This window comes from Chiloscyllium punctatum, chromosome 10 (genome assembly GCF_047496795.1).
Source record: "Chiloscyllium punctatum isolate Juve2018m chromosome 10, sChiPun1.3, whole genome shotgun sequence".
NCBI lineage: Eukaryota > Metazoa > Chordata > Chondrichthyes > Orectolobiformes > Hemiscylliidae > Chiloscyllium > Chiloscyllium punctatum.
In genome coordinates this window covers 107,079,527-107,098,399 of record NC_092748.1, presented here as the reverse complement: position 1 = coordinate 107,098,399, position 18,873 = coordinate 107,079,527, and the positions used below count along the sequence as shown (strand labels likewise).

The 18,873-nt window shown below is 43.3% G+C and overlaps 1 protein-coding gene across 1 annotated transcript in view; it reads left to right on the top strand.

The window, feature by feature from the left end:
- LOC140482418 (contactin-associated protein-like 5) overlaps positions 1-18,873 on the top strand; it is a 1,108,772-nt gene that overhangs the window by 547,983 nt on the left and 541,916 nt on the right. The window lies entirely within an intron of this gene.

The following is an 18,873-nucleotide window of genomic DNA, read 5'->3' as shown; positions in this document are numbered from 1 at the left end:
TGTTGGATAAATTTGCAGGTCAATACTATTGTTTGGTGTTTCTATGAGTACAATTTCCTGAGCTATCAAGTACTGGAATGGGACTTGTACCCAGAGATCCCAGCCCAGAGGTATGGATGCTATCCACAGCAGCAAAGGACCTCACACACATATCTTAGGCCTCAACGTCCCCAGCTGCTGTTCTTGAGTATGCCCCACAGGTTTATTGAAGCAAGTAATATTAGAAAGGGAATTGAGAGTAATTGGCAAAAGGCAGGAAAGGGCTTTGTCAAGTCAGCCATGATATCATTGAATGGCAAAGCACACTGATGGGCTAAATGGCCTGTTTCTGCTCCTATACCTTATACTGCTGCTTTTCTTTTCACGAATGATATGAACGTTTTTTTTCACCCAACCTCACTCACTGTTCAATTTTGTCCCATCAGATTTGCATCTAGCAAGTTTTGAAAACATTTGTAGCTCAGGTTGAGGTTCTGAATGTGAGTTGGCTTACTGAGCTGGAAGATTGGGTTTAAGACATTTCATTATCATACAAGGTAACATCATCAGTGAGCCTTCCATGAGTTTGCCCAATGTAGTGTTTGTTACAGTCCTTGCAGGACTTTTCTGCCCAACAGGCAGAAAACTAGCCACCAGGATACATGAACATCAACTAGCCACAAAAAGACGTGACCCACTATCACTACAATCCTTACATACAGACAAGGAATAGAGACATACAAGATAATCAGAGGGTTAGATAGGGTAGACAGGGAGAGCCTTTTTCCAAGTATGGGAATGGCAAACACGAGGGAACACAACTTTAAAGTGAGGGGAGATAGAGTATACAACTGATGTGAGAGGTAGTTTCTTTACTCAGAGAGTAGTAAGGGTATGGAATGTTTTGCCTGCAACAGTAGTAGATTCGCCAAGTTTAGGTGCATTTAAGTCGTCATTGGACAGGCATATAGATGTACATGGAATAGTGTAGGTGGGATGGGCTTCAGATTAGTATGGCAGGGCAGTGCAACATCGAGGGCCAAAGGGCCTGTACTGTGCTGTAATGTTCTATGTTCTATGTTCTATGAAGGACATCACTTTGACTGGGAAACACATCCATCCTTGGACAAGCCAAATAGAGACACGCATGAGAATTCCTAGAAGCATGGCATTCTAACCTGAACTCTATCAATAAACACATTAATTTGGACCCATCTAATATCCTCTGAGAAAAAGAACCAGAAATTACATCACCAAACACCCAAACAGGTCTAAACACATAAATAGACAGTGTGACATAACACCAGTCCTTCACCGGAGGCTCACTGATGATGTTATCTAGTATGGTGACAAAATGTCTGAAACCGAACCTTCCAGCTCTGCGAGCAAACCTTCATCCATATTTGAGTCTTTCACTGCTTCAGTAAAAAGGAAATAGAAAACAATTAATTGATATCACAATTTGAATTGCTACCACCTTCAATGCTAGCAAAACTGGTAGACATTTTTTGATGAGGTGGCCAAGTGTTTAAATTAAGGGAGGGCAGTTGATGCTGTTTATATGGATTTCAGCAAGACCTTTGATGAGGTTCCACATGGGAAACCGATGAAGAAGGTGAAAGCTCATGGGACCTTGGGTAACTTGGCAAATTGAATCCAAAGTTAACTTGATGACAGGAGGCAGAGGATGGTGGTAGAAGGTTGTTTGTGGGAGTGGAGCCTGATGGGCAATAGTGTACCTCAGTGATTTGTGCTGGATACCTTGTTGTTTGTGATATTCATAAATGATGTAGATGAGAATGTGAAGGTGCTGAAAAATACGTTTGCGGATGACACAGAGATCAGCCTGGTGAGGAGGAAGGTACATTATTAGGTTTCAGGAGGATACGAATGGATTGGTCAGTTGGGCAGGTCACTCTTTCTTCAGGAATGAGGAAAGTGTGTCCAGCAGGATCGACGTTTCAGGCATGATCCCTTCTTCAGGAATGAGGAAAGTGTGTCCAGCAGGATCGATGTTTCGGGCATGAGCCCTTCTTCAGGAATGAGGAATGATGTCTATTCCTCATTCTGAAGAAGGGCTCATGCCCGAAACGTCGATCCTGCTGGACACACTTTCCTCATTCCTGAAGAAGGGGTCATGACCAAACGTCGATCCTGCTGGACACACTTTCCTCATTCCTGAAGAAGGGCTCATGTCCGAAACATCGATTTTCCTGCTCCTTGGATGCTGCCTGACCTGCTGCGTTTTTCCAGCAACACATTTTCAGTTCTGATCTCCAGCATCTGCAGTCCTCACTTTCTCCAGGTCACTCTTTGGCCCATTAAGACTGTGCTGCCAAAAGCACACTACTACATACATCAGTCATTGAATCATAGGGATGTACAGCATGGAAACAGACCAACTCGTTTATGCTGACCAGATATCCCAAATTAATCTGGTCCCATTTGCCAGCGCTTGGCCCATATCCCTCTAAACCCTTTCTATTCATATACCCATCCAGATGCCTTTTAAATGTTGTCATTGTACTAGCCTCACCATTTTGTCTGACAGCTCATTCCATGTACGCACCACCCTTCATGTGAAAAAGTTGCCCCTTAGGTCCCATTTATATCTTTCCCCTCTCACCCTAAACCTATGCCCTCGTGTTCTAGACTAGCCACCAGGATAGATGAACATCAACTAGCCACAAAAAGAGATGACCCACTATCACTACAATCCTTACATACAGACAAGAAAGGACATCACTTTGGCTGTTTACCCTATCCATGCCCCTCATGATGTTATTAGCCTCTCTAAGGTCACCCCTCAGCCTCCGGTACTCCAGGAAAATCAGAGATTTACTTAAAATTGGTCGGTGTCTAAATAAGGAGAAAATAACATGCCAACTGTGTCAGATGAGGTTTATTAAGATGGAGTAGGAAAGCTTTTTGTTCAATTTATAAGCATTATTAGTGCAGTAGTGGAGCAGGTGGTGAACATTTTTTTTTCTCTTTGAGGTTAATATGGAGTAGGTCATTAGGAAAGCATTAACATGAGCCATGACTTGTCTGCTAAAGATCTCAGGCAGCTGCCCGAAACAGAGGACAAGAGCAAGCACTGATGTTTTGTTAAATATTTGTTCATGGATGTGGGTGTAGCTGGCTCAGCCAGCATTTATTGCCCATTCCTAACTTCCCAGAGGGAAGTTTAAGAGTCAACCACATTGCAGTGGATCTGGAGTCACATGTAGGCCAGAACAGGTATGAATGGCAGTTTCTTTCCCTGAAGGACATCAGTGAACCAGATGGGTTTTTCACAACAATCATTTCATGGCCGTCATTAAGCTCTTAATTTCAGATTATTATTGAATTAAAATTCCACCATTTACTGTGCTAGCTTTTAAACCCAGGCCTCCAGAATGTAACCTGGGTTCCTGGATTAATCTTCTGGTGATAACATCACTGAGGCATCACCTCCCCAAGATGGAAGATGCTAATAATGGCATTGTTCATCTTAACAATCATTTTCAGTGAGCTGAACAACTCCTTCTTCCTTTAGATCAGCCTTACTTTCATCTAGTATTCTTTCTGTGCCCCTTTGCTTGTTAGCCTTCAAGATCAGGAGAGTAAGAGTCTGTCTTGCCAGATCTCTTGCAATCTTCTTTTGTGTTCACTCCTCATTCACGTCAACTATTCTGACAAACAGCCCAATGAAGGAGAACTTCATAGAACTGGGCATGCCAGACTCTAATGTTTTCCTGCTCTCCTATTTCCATATCCTGAATCATACATTCCTTCCCCTCAGTCAGCAGAAATCAGCGATGCATCTGACAGACAGGAACCAGACAATGGGAACAAATGGGTCTTTTTTTCTGAGCCACTGAATTCAGGTCATCCTTTTATAACATGATGTCTGCGTTCTTGTCCAACCCCGCATTATAGTAAAATTGCACTTGAGAGACAGTGCTTACAGTGTTGGCGATGTAATAGCATTGGAGCCAACACATGTTTTAACAGTTTGTGCTTTAGAAACAGTGCCCTGTATCGTCAATCACATAAGAGTGAATTCATGTTAACAAACCACACATCAATGCAGAATGACCTGGATACTCAATAAAGAGAGGGTTTTTTTTTGCATTTAAACACAACAAAAGTTATAGGGACAAAGAAAGAATATGGCATTGATAGAGAATATTGGGCATGTCATATTGAATGGTAGAGCTGGCTTGAAGGGCCGAATGGCCTATTCCTGTTCCTAGTTTCTATGCATCAATGTATTATTTGGACTACTGCTTATGTACAGATTATACCTGCATGGATGAAATAAATGTCTTTTTTTCTAAGCTTACTTCAAGAGGTTTTTGAAAGTGGATAAAACAGCAACAAGGCAATTGCATACAGAAAGCATAGTCCCATAGTGCAATTATTGACAGTTCTGTAAGTAATAGAGACGCAGCAAAAAGTAAGGTAAAGTACAATACCTAACCTCTGAACAGCTGAAGGTACAGAGCTTAGTTGGAGAGATTTACAAAGGAAGTCGAGGATTTTGAAATCGATGTGTTTGGGAATGGGCAAATCCAGTCGAGATCAGTAAGGGTTAGAAATGAAAGACAAGTGGGATTTTCTAAGGGATAATGTGAGGAATAGAGCATTGAATGGATAGGATTTATTTAGAGTAGAGTTCAGCAGATGGCAATAGTAAGAGGAAGTTAGAAGGGTCAACCTGGAATAAGGGAGCAATTTATTTTCCTTTTATTTCTCTCTTTCTGCAACTTGGAATGTTCATAAGAATTATTGCTTTATTGGAAATGACTAGCTGGTCAGCAAATGAGCACCCAACAGTAACGTTGCCCTCCCCATACATGACATCACTTCCACCCCCGTTAACTCTACCATCAGCACCACTTCCACCCCCTTTGTAAGCGTCATCTCCTTTGGGGACGTCACTACTGACCCCATAACCATGCCCACTCTAGCCACTGTCGCCGCCCCCACCTTGAACTCCAGGTCCACTCCAGGTCCTAGCTTCCATTCCACCTTGAATTCCAGCCCCACTCCAGGTCCTAGCCCCCATCCCTGCCATGTCTTCACCATTCCCCCAGACCTCCCCCTCACTGAGGACAAATGTTCAGTCCTCAGTAAAGGCCTCACCTTTATTCCTCTACGGTCCCAGATTAATGAGTTCAACACATGCTGCGACCTTGAACGTTTCTTCCGCCGCCCCTGCTTCCGTGCCTACTCTTTAACCAAGACACCTGCCCACCCACCGAGGACCCCTTCTCCCACCTCCAACACCCCATCCACCTGACACCCTGTGCTGGCCTGCTACCGGACCTTCACCTCTTCATTTCAAACTGCCACTGTGACATCGACCGCCTCAAACTGTTCAACCGCCGACCCACTCCAACCTCTCACCCTCACAATGCACAGCCCTCCACTCCAATCCCAACCTCACCATTAAGCCAGCAGATAAAGGGGGGTGCAGTGGTAGTCTGGCGCACTGACCTCTACACCGCTGAAGCCAGACGCCAACTCGAAGACACCTCCTCCTACCGCTCCCTTGACCATGACCCCACCCCTCCATCACCAAACCATCATCTCCCAAACCATACAAAACCTCATCACCTCAGGGGATCTCTCACCCACAGCTTCCAACCTCATTGTTCGGGAATGCTGCACTGCCCGATTCTACCTCCTACGCAAGATCCACAAGCCTGACTACCCCAGTCCTGATGAAGGGCTTTTGCCCGAAACGTCGATTTTACTGCTCCTCGGATGCTGCCTGAACTGCTGTGCTTTTCCAGCACCACTAATCTAGAATCTGGTTTCCAGCATCTGCAGTCATTGTTTTTACCCCGTGTTAACCTATCATCTCAGCCTGCTCTTGCCCCACTGAACCCATCTCCACCTACCTTGATACTGTCCAGGAACTCCCACATATGTTCAGAACACCACCCACACCCTCCACCTCCTTCAAGACTTCTGTTTCCCAAGCCCCCAACACCTCATCTTCACCATGGACATCCAGTCCTTTTACACTTCTGTCCACCATGTCCAGGGCCTCCAAGTACTCCGTTTGTTCCGATCCTGACGTCCCCACCGGTACCATACCACTGACACTCTTATTTGTTTGGCTGAACTGGTCCTCACCCTCAACAATTTCTCCTTCCAATCCTCCCAATTCCTCCAGATGAAAGGGGTAGCCATAGGCACCCGCATGGGACCCAGCTATGCCTGTCTCTTTGTCAGTTACGTGGAACAGTCCATCTTCCGGAGTTACACTGGCACCACTCCCCACCTCTTTCTCCGCTACATTGATGACTGCATCGGTGCCACCTCATGCTCCCACGAGGAGGTCGAACATCAATTTCAGAAACACATTCCACCTCGACCTCAAATTCACCTGGACTATCTCTGACACCTCCCCTCCCCTTCCTAGACCTCTCCATCTCGATCCACGAGGACCAACGCAACACTGACATTTTTTACAAACCCATCGACTCCCACAGCTACCTAGAATACACATCCTCCCACCCTACCGCCTGCAAAAATGCTATCCCACATTCCCAATTCCTCCGCCTCCGCCGCATCTGCTCCCAGGAGGACCAGTTCTACCACTGAACACACCATAGAGTCATAGAGCCATAGAGATGTACAGCATGGAAACAGACCCTTCAGTCTAACCCGTCCATGCCGACCAGATATCCCAACCCAATCTAGTCCCACCTGCCAGCACCCGGCCCATACCCCTCCAAACCCTTTCTATTCATACACCCATCCAGTATCTGCAGTCCTCACTTTCTCCTAGATGATTGCAACCAACCTCATGCAGGATGTGAAAAGTTATTTTCAGTGTACTGTAGAACCAAGCCCCTGAATATATCTATGCTGAGTTTAACCAAAAACTCTGCTCATTAAAGAAAGATGTTTGCAGGCGATAGGATCATGTAATCATTTGCATTGAGTCTGGGGAGCACCTGATCGCTGCTCCTAGATACTGAGAAACTCTTTGATAATAGTTAACAGCTTCATCTGTTTGACAGTATGCGTGAGCTTGGTTTTAGGAATATTCTGCATAGAATTATTCAAAATATTGCATTTCAATTTTTTTTCACTGCTGTTGTTACTTTCAAATCAGATAGTTTTTTTTGCTATGTTTTGAGCTTTAAAGATTTATGCAGTTTGCCATATCTTCATCATCAGACAATTGTATTCTGAGCCAATACAAGGTCTGCCAAGGTAATACAATCTACCAGGAATAAGGGCTAAGGCATATGTGCCATACAAGTTCCACGGAACAAGGAAGACAGTTGTTCGTTTGATGCTTGACCTTAGCTCGTGACTGTACATATGTCGACAAACTGGAGTGTACAGATGTCATAACATTAGAATTCAGACTTTGCCAGTGCAAAATAAAATCTTGTGTTTACTTATCTTAAGGATAGAAATGTTGTAAAGTGTTTTGTTTATAATAAACCATTTTAAGATTCAGTGATTGTCACCATGAAGGTGACAAAACAATGCCATTTTGAGCACAGACAGACAAGAAAACATTCATAAGACAATTCAACAGTGGATCAATTTTGATGTTTCTTATTGGGGGAGGACTGTCACCATAGAAACAGGAAGAACACCTCCTATTCTTTTCCAAACAGATTTTAATGTCCACCCAAGCAAACAGACTCAACCCTGGATTAAATAATTATGCAAATCCAATGTACGTTATCTATTTAGTTTATGCAAGAGTGGATTCAAATATGGATCGTGCCTGAGCTAGTAGAAAGTTAAGAGTGTATAAATCATTATGGGTCAGAGAGAGTTGTTAGTGGTCATGTCATGGGGCTAATATTCCAAATCACAAGCGGATGTGAAAAGGTTGTTTGTGGCATAATGATAGTGTACTTATCTCCAAACTAGGAGGCCGGGGTTCAAGTCCTACACTCTCCACGTTAAAAATCACACAACACCAGGTTATAGTCCAACAGGTTTAATTGGAAGCACTAGCTTTTGGAGCGCCGCTCCTTCATCAGGTGGTTGTGGAGGACACAATTGCAAGACACAGAATTTAAAGCAGAAGTTTACAGCGTGATGAAGCTGAAATTATACATTGAAAAATATCTTGATTGTTTGTTGAGTCTTTCATCCGTTCGAATACCGTGATAGTTTCACTTCTTTCATGTGTAAATCACAAAACGTTTTTTAAAAGTTACATTCTCAGGTAGCTAGTGCTTCAAATTAAACCTGTTGGACTATAACTTGGTGTTGTGTGATTTTTAACCATCTGCCATGGCAGGATTTGAACCAGGGTCCCCAAAACATTGCAATGTGCAAACTGAATTCTGTAAAACTTCACCAACACTTCATTGGCTGCTTTGTGAGAGCCTGAGATGATGGCAGATGCTATAGAAATGCACTTCCCGTCTCCCCTTCATGAAGGCTGCATTCTAATCCTGAACACATTTCTCTCAGTGCGGACTTTGACTGTTGCTGATTGGAAAACTGATTTCATCCACGTTCTGCAGTCTCTGGTTAGTTTGATGTGTTAGCTGAAGGGTGTTTGAAGACCCAAGTAACTGAGTGTGGTTATAAGTGCAGATGGTTTTGTTCAAAACATGATTCGGAGATGCCGGTGTTGGATTTGGGGTACAAAGTTAAAAATCACACAACACCAAGTTATAGTCCACAGGCTTAATTGGAAGCACACTAGCTTTCGGAGCAACGCTCCTTCATCAGGTGATTATGGAAGGCTCAATCGTAACACAGAATTTATAGCAAAAATTTGCAGTGAGATGTAACTGAAATTATACATTGAAGAATTGAGTGTCTGTTAAGCCTTTCATCTGTTAGAATACAGCGATAGTTTCACTTCTTTCATGTGTAAATCACAAAACCCTTTTTTTTTAAGTTGCATTCTCGGGTTAGCTGTTAACAATGGTGATAGCTAGACAATATGTTGAAGGTGTTAGCCCCCTATGTTCTCTGTCTATGACCTGATGTTTAGATTGATTCCAATCTAAAAAGTGAGATAACAGAGTTTTGCATAAATTCATGCAGTTTTTGAGCTCAGAGTTCTACATGAATGTATGCAGTTTTTGAGCAAAGTGCAATGTAACTCTGCAAGTACAAATTCACCCCACAAAATATATTTGTGCATGTGGGTCTTTATCTATCTGTGTGTGTGTGTCTGTCTGGGGTGGGGGTTGTGAGTGTGAGAAAGTGTGTGTGTGTTTGTGTGTGTGTAGTGAGTGCAGAGTGTTTTAAGTCTGTGAGGGGGTACATGTGTGGGAGTGTGTGTGTCTGTAAGGGTGTGTGTGGGTGTCTGTGTGTACCTGTGTCCGTGTGTATGTGAGAGTGTGTGTGTGTAGGAATATCTGTGCGTGTATGTGTAGTGCAATGGTGATCACCTGTAATGTGACATGAACCCAAGGTCCCGGTTGAGGCCCTCCCTATGGGTACCAAACTTAGCTATCAGCCTCTGCTCGGCCACTTTCCTCTGCTGCCTGTTCCAAAGTCCACCTTGGAGGATGGTCACCTGAAGGTCCGAGGCTGAATGTCCTGGACCACTGAAGTGTTCCCCAACTGGGAGGGAACCCTCCTGTCTGTTGATTGTTGTGCAGTGCCCATTCATCCATTGTCGTAGCCTTTGCTCGGGTTTCCCCAATGTACCATGCCTCCAGGCATCCTTGCCTGCAATGTATAAGATAGACAACGTTGGCTGAGTCACATGAGTACCTGCCATGTACAAGGTGGGAGGTGTTCCCATGCGTAATAGTGGTATCTATGTCCACAATCTGACATGTCTTGCAGCGTCCACCGTGACAGGGTTGTATGGAGTTGTCCTGAGAGCTGGGCAGTTTGCGACGAACAATGATCTGTTTGAGGTTTGGCGGTTGTTTAAAGGCAAGTCGTGGAGGTGTGGGGAAGGTCTTGGTGAGGTGCTCATCCTCATTGATAATGTGTTGCAGGTCACGAAGAACATGGCGTAATTTTTCAGCCCCTGGGAAGTACTGGACAACGAAGGGTACCCTGTCAGTGGCAGCCCGTGTCTGTTTCCTGAGAAGGTCATTACGGTTCCTTGCTGTGGCACGTCGGAACTGGCGGTCGATGAGTTGAGCATCGTACCCCGTTCTTGTGAGGGCATCCTTGAGTACTTCTAGGTGTCTGTCACATTCCTCCTCATCTGAGCAGATCCAGTGTATGCGTAGGGCTTGTCCATAGGGAATGGCTGTTTTAATATGTTTTGGGTGGAAGCTGGAGAAGTGTAGCATTGTGAGGTTGTCTATGGGTTTGCGGTAGAGTGTGTTGCTGAGGTGTCCGTCCTTGATGGAGACGCACGTGTCCAAGAATGAGACAGACAGTCGAGAGTAATCCATGGTGAGTTTGATGGTGGGATGAAACTTGTTGATGTCACTGTGTAGTTTTATCAGTGACTCCTCGCCATGGGTCCAGAGGAAGAAAATGTCATCAATGTGCCTGGTGTACAATGTTGGTTGGAGATCCTGCATAGAGAAGAAATCTTGTTCGAACCTGTGCATAAAAATGTTGGCATATTGGGGTGCAAATTTGGTCCCCATGGCTGTTCCGTGTGTCTGGATGAAGAATTGGTTGTCAAAGATGAAGACGTTATGATTGAGGATAAAGCGGATGAGTTGTAGGATGGTGTTTGGAGACTGGCAGTTGTTGGTGTTGAGTACTGAGGCTGTTGCTGCGATGTCGTGTGTAATAACTTCTCTGCCAGTTATTATTGAATAATAGAGTCATACAGCATGGAAACAGATCCTTTGGTCCAATTTGTCCATGCCAACCAAGTTTCCAAAACAAAACTAGTCCCACTCGCCTGTCTTGGCCCATTTCCCTATAAACCTTTCCTGTTCAAATGCCTTTTCAATGTTGTAATCATACCTGTATTTAACACCGCTTTTGGCATTCATTCCACATAAGCACCATCCTCTTTGCAAAAATGTTTCCCCTCAGGTTCCTTTTAAATCTTTCTCCTCTTGCCTTGAAAACATGTTCACACGTTTTAGACTGTCATGGGGAAAAGGCTTTGGCTGTTCACCTCATCTATGCCCCTCGTGATTTTCTCAACCTCTACACGGTCACCCCTCAACCTCCTACATCTCCAGCGAAAAAAAGTCCCAGCCTATCCAGTCTCTCCACACAACTCAAACTCTCCAGTCCTGGTAATGTCCTGGTAAATCATTCCTACACCCTCTCTAATTTAATAATGCCCTTCCTATAGCAGGGTGACCAGAACTTTAGCAATAATGCAACTTTCAAAGAAAAATGAACCTGAACCCCTAGGTCTCTCTGTTCAACAACACTCCCCAGGATCCTGCCATTAACTGTATTAGTCCTGCAGTTGTTCATTTTACCAAAATGCAATACCTCACATATATCCAGATTGAAACGTATCTGCCACTCCTCGGCTCATTGGCCCAATTGATCAAGAACGCTTTGTAATCCTAAATAACCTCCTTCAGTGTACACCATTCCACCAATTTTGTGCCATCCACAAACTTACTAACCATGCTTCCTAAAATCTCATCCAAATCATTACTGGTAAATTGCCTACTTTCAATAGAGGAATATGAAGGCACTCACATTCAAAGTAGGACAAATGCAAATTCAGTGAATACTTGCTGAGCTGAACTGTATTGGATTGTTTGATTATGTTGATGCAAATAACCTTCTGCTTCAGGAAACAATAGCACAGAATGTGCCAAATCTTGGATAAGAGGATTCCTGATTATGTTGATGGGTGACCTTTCTGAAATTGCTGCTGCTTTCAACTTCAGCTTCATTAGCACAAATAGCAACAGACCTTGAACAAACAAATTCCTTTTCCCCAGACGCTTGGTGGATAGGTCACTGCTTTGGTACTGAATGTGATTTCCAGTCATAAACAACCTCCTGTAATCGAGGCATAATTTTATATTTTTCCTGAAGAAAAATTAACATCAAGCCTGATGAATAGGCAGAAACGTCATGTGCTGTCCCAAAAAGTGCAATGGTATGCCCTTTTGGTGATGAGTCCTTGTATCTCCTTTCTATGGATCACTCTCTGAGGTTGCTTTTTCCTTTTAGATGATAAAAACCTGCCAAATTGAATGCTTAGGTTGCAGCTTTCAGTAGGTGTTTGTAAATTGTGAATTGCATGTGTTTATGTGTACAAATGATTGCTAGTAGTTTGATGCCCACTGAAATTGCTATGTTTGCATCCTGTTTTTCTATTGGATTTCATGCCAGTTAAAGTCCTTATTTATGTAAATACTTCTAGACAGTCAGAAAACAATAAATAACATTGGCAGGGATTCTTGCAATCTGTCCATTTGGTTCCCATTCCAAAAATGTCATCTCCCATTTTCATATCTTTCAATCCATTCTTTGTTCTTAATGGAACTATTGGATGAGGAAGTAGCTGAATACTACTTCTCAGGATATGAAGTACAGAACCTCTAACTCGCCTGTGATCTGACTTGACTTGCCCCTGAGTGGAAAACCCATCCTGACCTGATCTGAGTATCCCACAAGCTCACCCAGGATCTGATCCGATTTCACAAACCTATCCGCCTACTGTGCCACCAGTTGCCAATCGACCCAGCTAAGACCCCATCCTTTTGTCCAATTACCTCTCATCATTTATCCACCAAGCTGCCTATCAGCTCTCCTCACCCATTTACTACTTTGAGACGTGATGTGGAGTGGACTGGAGTGGATAAAGTCAAAAGTCACACGACACCAGTTTATAGGAGAAAGTGAGGACTGCATTCATGATGAAGTGCTTATGCCTGAAATGTTGAGTCTCCTGCTCCTCGTATGCTGCCTGACCTACTATGCTTTTCCGGCACGACACTCTTGACACCAATTTATAGTCCAACAGGTCTATTTGAAATCACAAGCTTTCAGAGCGCTGCTCCTTCATCAGGATCCTTCTTCACTTCACCAGATGAAGGAGAAGCTTGTGATTTCAAATAGACCTCTTGGATTGCAACCTGGTGTTGTGTGATTTCTGACTTTGGGACATTCAACCTCTTTCCAAAATGATGATGTAGCTTTTGCAGAGATTCCCTTCACTGCTGCCTCAGAGAGTTCCAGCATGGAGTGAGTAATCACAGCCTCTGGAAAAAAATATCTAGGGTGGAGTTTTGTAGATCGCTTTTGGTCAGGTTGATGTCAGAAAGAGGTGCTTCAAAGCTAATTATAATATTTGAGCCAGTGTCTTTTAGTGAAGTAATTTTTACCTGGAGTATAGGTGATTCCAGTTTCATACCAACCCGCACACTTATCCTCAGAAGTGGCCTGGCAAGTTATTCAAAAGGAAGGCCAGGAAGGTTTATGAGACAAATAAGCTTTGATCAAATAAAATCTGTAATTATAGAAAGTGTGTCTTGAAAATCAACTTTATAGTCAAGGCATACAATAGTGAATATAATTGTCTCTCGTTAAGACAATTTTAATACTAATTGATTGGATCTTAATTATTACCTTTATTTGCTAATGGGTAGCTTTGTGCTAAACAAGGATAATATTCAGACTCTGGATTAGTGGTGCTGGAAGAGCACAGCAGTTCAGGCAGCATCCAACGAGCAGCGAAATCAACGTTTGATTTCGCTGCTCGTTGGATGCTGCCCGAACTGCTGTGCTCTTCCAGCACCACTAATCCAGTATTTGATTTTCAGCATCTGCAGTCATTGTTTTTACCTAATATTCAGACTCTGATTGGTGCAAGTACATTGCTCACTGATTTCCCAGGTGAATCCCTAGACCTCTCCTTTTCGCCTCCACCTTGTCTATTCCTGCCTCAAAGTGTTCTGAGGAAGCATTACACCTGAAACGTCGACTTCTGCACCTCCTGATGCTGCCTGGCCTCCTGTGTTTTTTCCGCAGGCCTCCTGCCTATCTGCTATGGATTCCAGCATCTGCAGTTTTCTTGTCTTTCTCTAAGTTTTCTACCTCATACTTCTGAGTTGCTCACTTATATTCTTGGTACAAGCTGCTGTCATAGGAAGCCTACATTAACCACTCAGTCTACATGTACCTCCTCCTCCATGGTTCCATTATACAACTTCATTGCCCAGTCCTGTACTTTCTTATGTGATTTCCCTCTCCCCCATTGCTCTTTCACTCATTCTAAAGGTGCTTTACTGCATTCCTTATGTTTATTTTCTCATGGGGAGTGGGCTTTGCTGGCAAGCAAGGCATTGGTTGTCCATCAAAAACTGCCCTTAAGTATGAGGGGCTTTCTGGACCAATTCAGAGGGCATTTAAAAGTCAACCACATTGCTGTGGGCCATGACCAGGTAAAGATGGCAGATTTCTTATACAGTAGCGCCTCAACATATGAATGACCCCATTCATGAACAAATCGGTTTCCGAACAGGATTGTGAGTAAAATTTTGCTTCAACGTCCGTACGAAATTCAAGGTACACATGAAGGTACGAACGCAAAAAGCCCGTGGTTTCATTGTCATTGTTCTGCTTTGCTACGCGTGCTTTGAACGCAAAAGCTCTCGGGCCCCACGTGTTCGTCTTTGGCGCGTGCGTGCTGTAAACCTCCAACGTCCAAGCATTCTTACGCTTTTTTTTGTTTTTTGCATTAAATTAGCCCCGATTATGGCTCCCAAGAAAGTGAAAAGTGGTAGTGATAATGGTGTTAAGAAGCCTAAATGTATTATTGTAGAAACAAAGAAGGAAATAATAGCTAAACACGAGAATGGTGCTTGCGTATCTGATCTCACTATGCAGTACGACATGGCGAAATCGACTATCTGTACTATCCTAAAGAACAAAGAGGCACTAAAGGCAGCTGACGTTGCTAAAGGATTGACTATTTTAACGAAGCAAAGGCCTAAATTGTTAGACGAGGTTGAAAAATTATTATTAGTTTGGATAAATCAAAAAGAGCTTGCTGGAGATAGTGTTAACGAGACTATAACCTGCGAGAAGGCTCTACACATACACCGTGATTTGTTGGTGACACCGCCGAGTACAAGTGCTGCTAACATTGAAGAATTTAAAGCCAGCAGAGGCTGGTTTGATAAATTTCGTCGACGAACTGGAATCCATAGTGTAGTAAGGCATGGAGAAGCGGCTCGTTTGGACAAAAAGGAGCAGAGGACTTTGTGAAGGAATTCAATAAGTTTGTCGAAGATGAAGGTTATGTCTCACATCAAGTTTTTAACTCTGATGAAACTGGACTTTTCTGGAAAAAAAATGCCCAAAATGACCTACATAACGCAAGAGGAGAAGGCACTACCGGGCCACAAACCAATGAAGGACAGGTTAACGCTTTTATTGTGTGCGAATGCAAGTGGGGATTGCAAGATTAAGCCTCTATTAGTCTACCACTCTGAAAATCCTCGCGTTTTTAAACGCAATAATGTATTGAAGGCTAAACTCCTGGTAATGTGGAGGGCGAATAGCAAGGCTTGGCTCATGTGAATGATTTTTATGGAATGGTTGACGGAAGTCTTTGCACCAGCTGAAACAAATAATTTGCCACTTAAGTGTCTTTTAGTAATGGACAATGCTCCTGCCCATCCTCCAAATTTGGAAGAAGACTTGGACATTGAATACGACTTCGTAAAAGTAAAGTTCCTTCCTCCCAACACCACTCCTCTCATCCAACCCATGGACCAGAATGACATTGCAAATTTCAAAACATTATATACGAAGGCTCTGTTCACCAGGTGTTTCCAGGTCACCAACGACACAGATTTGACCCTTGGTCAGTACTGGAAGGACCACTTCAATATCCTCCACTGCATAAGGCTTATTGATAAGGCATGGAGCGAGGTCTCTTTCCGTACGTTGCAGTCGGCCTGGAGGAAACTTTGGCCAGCTTGTGAACCTGAGAGAGACTTTGAGGGTTTTGAGGAGGAGACATCAATAAATGTAGTGAACGAGATTGTGACCCTGGGCCAAAATATGGGGTTGGAGGTCGATGAGGATGATGTGGTGGAGCTGGTGGAGGACCGTAGACAAGAACTCAGCACAGAAGAACAAACGTAATTGCAACAGGAACAGGAGAAGGTTATGCAGCAGGAGCATTCTGGAGAGGAGGAAGACGAGAGGGAAGATGTAGCAAGTGTTCAAATCAAAGACATTTGTAGCAAATGGAGTGAAGTGCAGGCTTTTGTTGAGAGGCATCACCTTAACAAAACTGTGACCAACAGAGCAGTGAACATTTTAAATGACAATGTGATGTCCCATTTTCGGAAAATTCTGCAACAAAGAAAAAAACAAGTTTCTCTGGATCGTTTTTTTGTGGCATCACCAACCTCCAAGAGACAAAAAAAGAGAAAAGACTCCGTAAACATCTGAACAATGGGAAAATTGATTCAGTTGCGAACTTTTCGGTTCACGAACCGGGTCCCGGAATGGATTAAGTTCGTGAGTCAAGGCGCTACTGTACCAAAGGACATCAGTGAAGCAAATAGGATTTCACAAAAACAATCATGGTAGTTTCATGGTCACTATTGTCTTATAAAGAGTCATAGAGTCATACAGCACAAAAACAGATCCTATGGTCCAACTCATCCATGCCAACCTGAATTCCTAACCTAATCTAGCCCCACTTGCCAGTACTTGGCCCATATACCTCTAAACCCTCCCTAATTATGTATCCACCCAGTTGCTTTTTAAATGTTGCAATTGTACCTACCTCCATCACTTTCTCTGGCAGCTAGCTCCATACATACACCACCCTCTACTTGAAAAGGTTGCCCCTCGGGTTCCTTTTAAATCTTTCGCCTCTCACCTTAAATTTATGCCCTCTAGGTTTGGACTCCTCTACCCCGGGGAAAAGAGCTGGACTATTCATCCTATCCACATGATTTTATAAACCTCCATTAGGCCGCCTCTCAGCCTCCGAAGCTCCAGGGCCTATTCAGCCTCTCCCTGCAGCTCAAGCCCTCCAACCCTGGCAACATCCTTGTAAATCTTTTCTGAACCCTTTCAAGCTTTAAAAACATCTTTCCTCAGGCAAGCAGACCAGAATTGAACACAATATTCTACAACTGGCCTCACCAATGTCCTATGTAGCTTCAATGTGATGTCCCAACCCCCAAACTCAACGCACTGACCAATAAAGGCAAGCATGCTAAACACCTTCTTCAGCACCCTCTCTACCTGAGACTCCACTTTCAAGGAACTATGCACCTGCACACCTAGCTCTCTTGCTCAGCAACACTACCCAGGTTCCTAAAAATTATTGTATAAGTCCTTCCCTGACTTACCTTACCAAACTACAATACCTCACAGTTATCTGATGAAACTCCATCTGCCACTTTTTGGCCCTTCAGCCCAACTGAACAAGTTCCGTTGTACTCTGAAGTAACCTTCCCCACTGTCCACTATACCACCAACTTTGGCGTCATCTGCAAACTTATGAACCGTACCTGCTATATTCACATTCACATTTATATAAATGATGAAAAGCAGTGGATCCTGTACTGAACTTTGCTGCACATCCATTGGTCACAGGCCCCCAGTCTGTGTGAATGTCTGAAAGGGTTAATATTGCCTTAAGCACCGCTCACTATGCTGATGCCATATGGGCTTGAACTGTATAGGATCTTGAAGGAATGAGCATCCAACCCTCCTCTTATCACAATTTCTATCACATCAAGATAACCTGTAAGTTGTCAGTAATATGCAATGCACTACATGCTTGCATTTGGAACAATGACAGGAGAACGAGGTATATAAGATGCTAAATGGATTGACAAAACATGAAATCCTTTACGGATACATTTTGATATTCAATGGCCATCTAATGTCTCTGGCAACATTTTCACTCTTGACTGAGACGAGACTGAAAGACATTATCAACTTACTCAGCTGCGATTCTGAGAGTAGACAGTGGGATCAATGGGATGGGGATTTTAAAATTGGCATTGGAATCAAAGGGCAAGGGAGGTTTACGTAACATCCTTTAAATCGCTCTGTTCTTTAGTTAATGCTGTTGGAAGCAGTAATTCCTTTTTGTTATTAAGCATGAGCTCAGGTAAAGGCATGTTGACTCCTTGCCATGATGTATTAATGGAAAATGCTGTCAAGAGTGCTTAAAAGCTGTACTTCTCATTCTCAAAAGATAAGTAATAAGAACTATATAATACAAGGTTTGGCTGGCACCCAAAAGTGCTCTAATTTATTTTCAGAAGATGCTTCAATTGCAGCTAAGAATTACGCAGGTCTTGGTTAATACAAGTGACAGGGGCTACCAACAATGAGATTTCAATTTCACAAAGAATGACATTCATTGTGATCCCATTCAAAAGCTCATAGTTACAACTCTCTGTTCCCGGTAAATGCATATTTTCACCTGGTAACCACTGCTGGATGCTCCCTTCAATTTATAATAATAGACCTCAGCCACATGTAAGTACAGTTTCTTCCAGAAAAATGAGCAGCCATAAATGCAAAACTCAGTCTAAAACAAATGAGGGAGGCTCATTCGGCCTAATTCTGGAGTGACTCAGCATTAAGTGTTTTTGAATGGAAAGGATGAGAAGGATATATGCTGCGTCTGTCACAATCTGCACATAATCATGTACCAGGGAGGAAACAAATGAATGTTATTAATAAACAGATGGAACATTATTCTCAATCTCTAGTGATGCCCTTCAAGATATTTTGCCATCAACTGCTTTGGCAGGCAATCCACTTTCCACGCTCTAGCCTGGTTAGACATCTGTTGTTCTTTGGCATCAACTACTTCATCAAATGTGGCAGTTCCCCACATCCATTGCTGTTGTCAGAAGCACCTGGCTGTTCCTTAATGTTGCTTCATTTTCTTTGAGGTGGAGGGGAACACGATACAATGCTGATAAACAGTGTCAGGAGCCCAAAGGGCCACTAATCTCAGTATTGTTCCATGATTCAGTACCTTCAAACCACCATGAAGTTTAA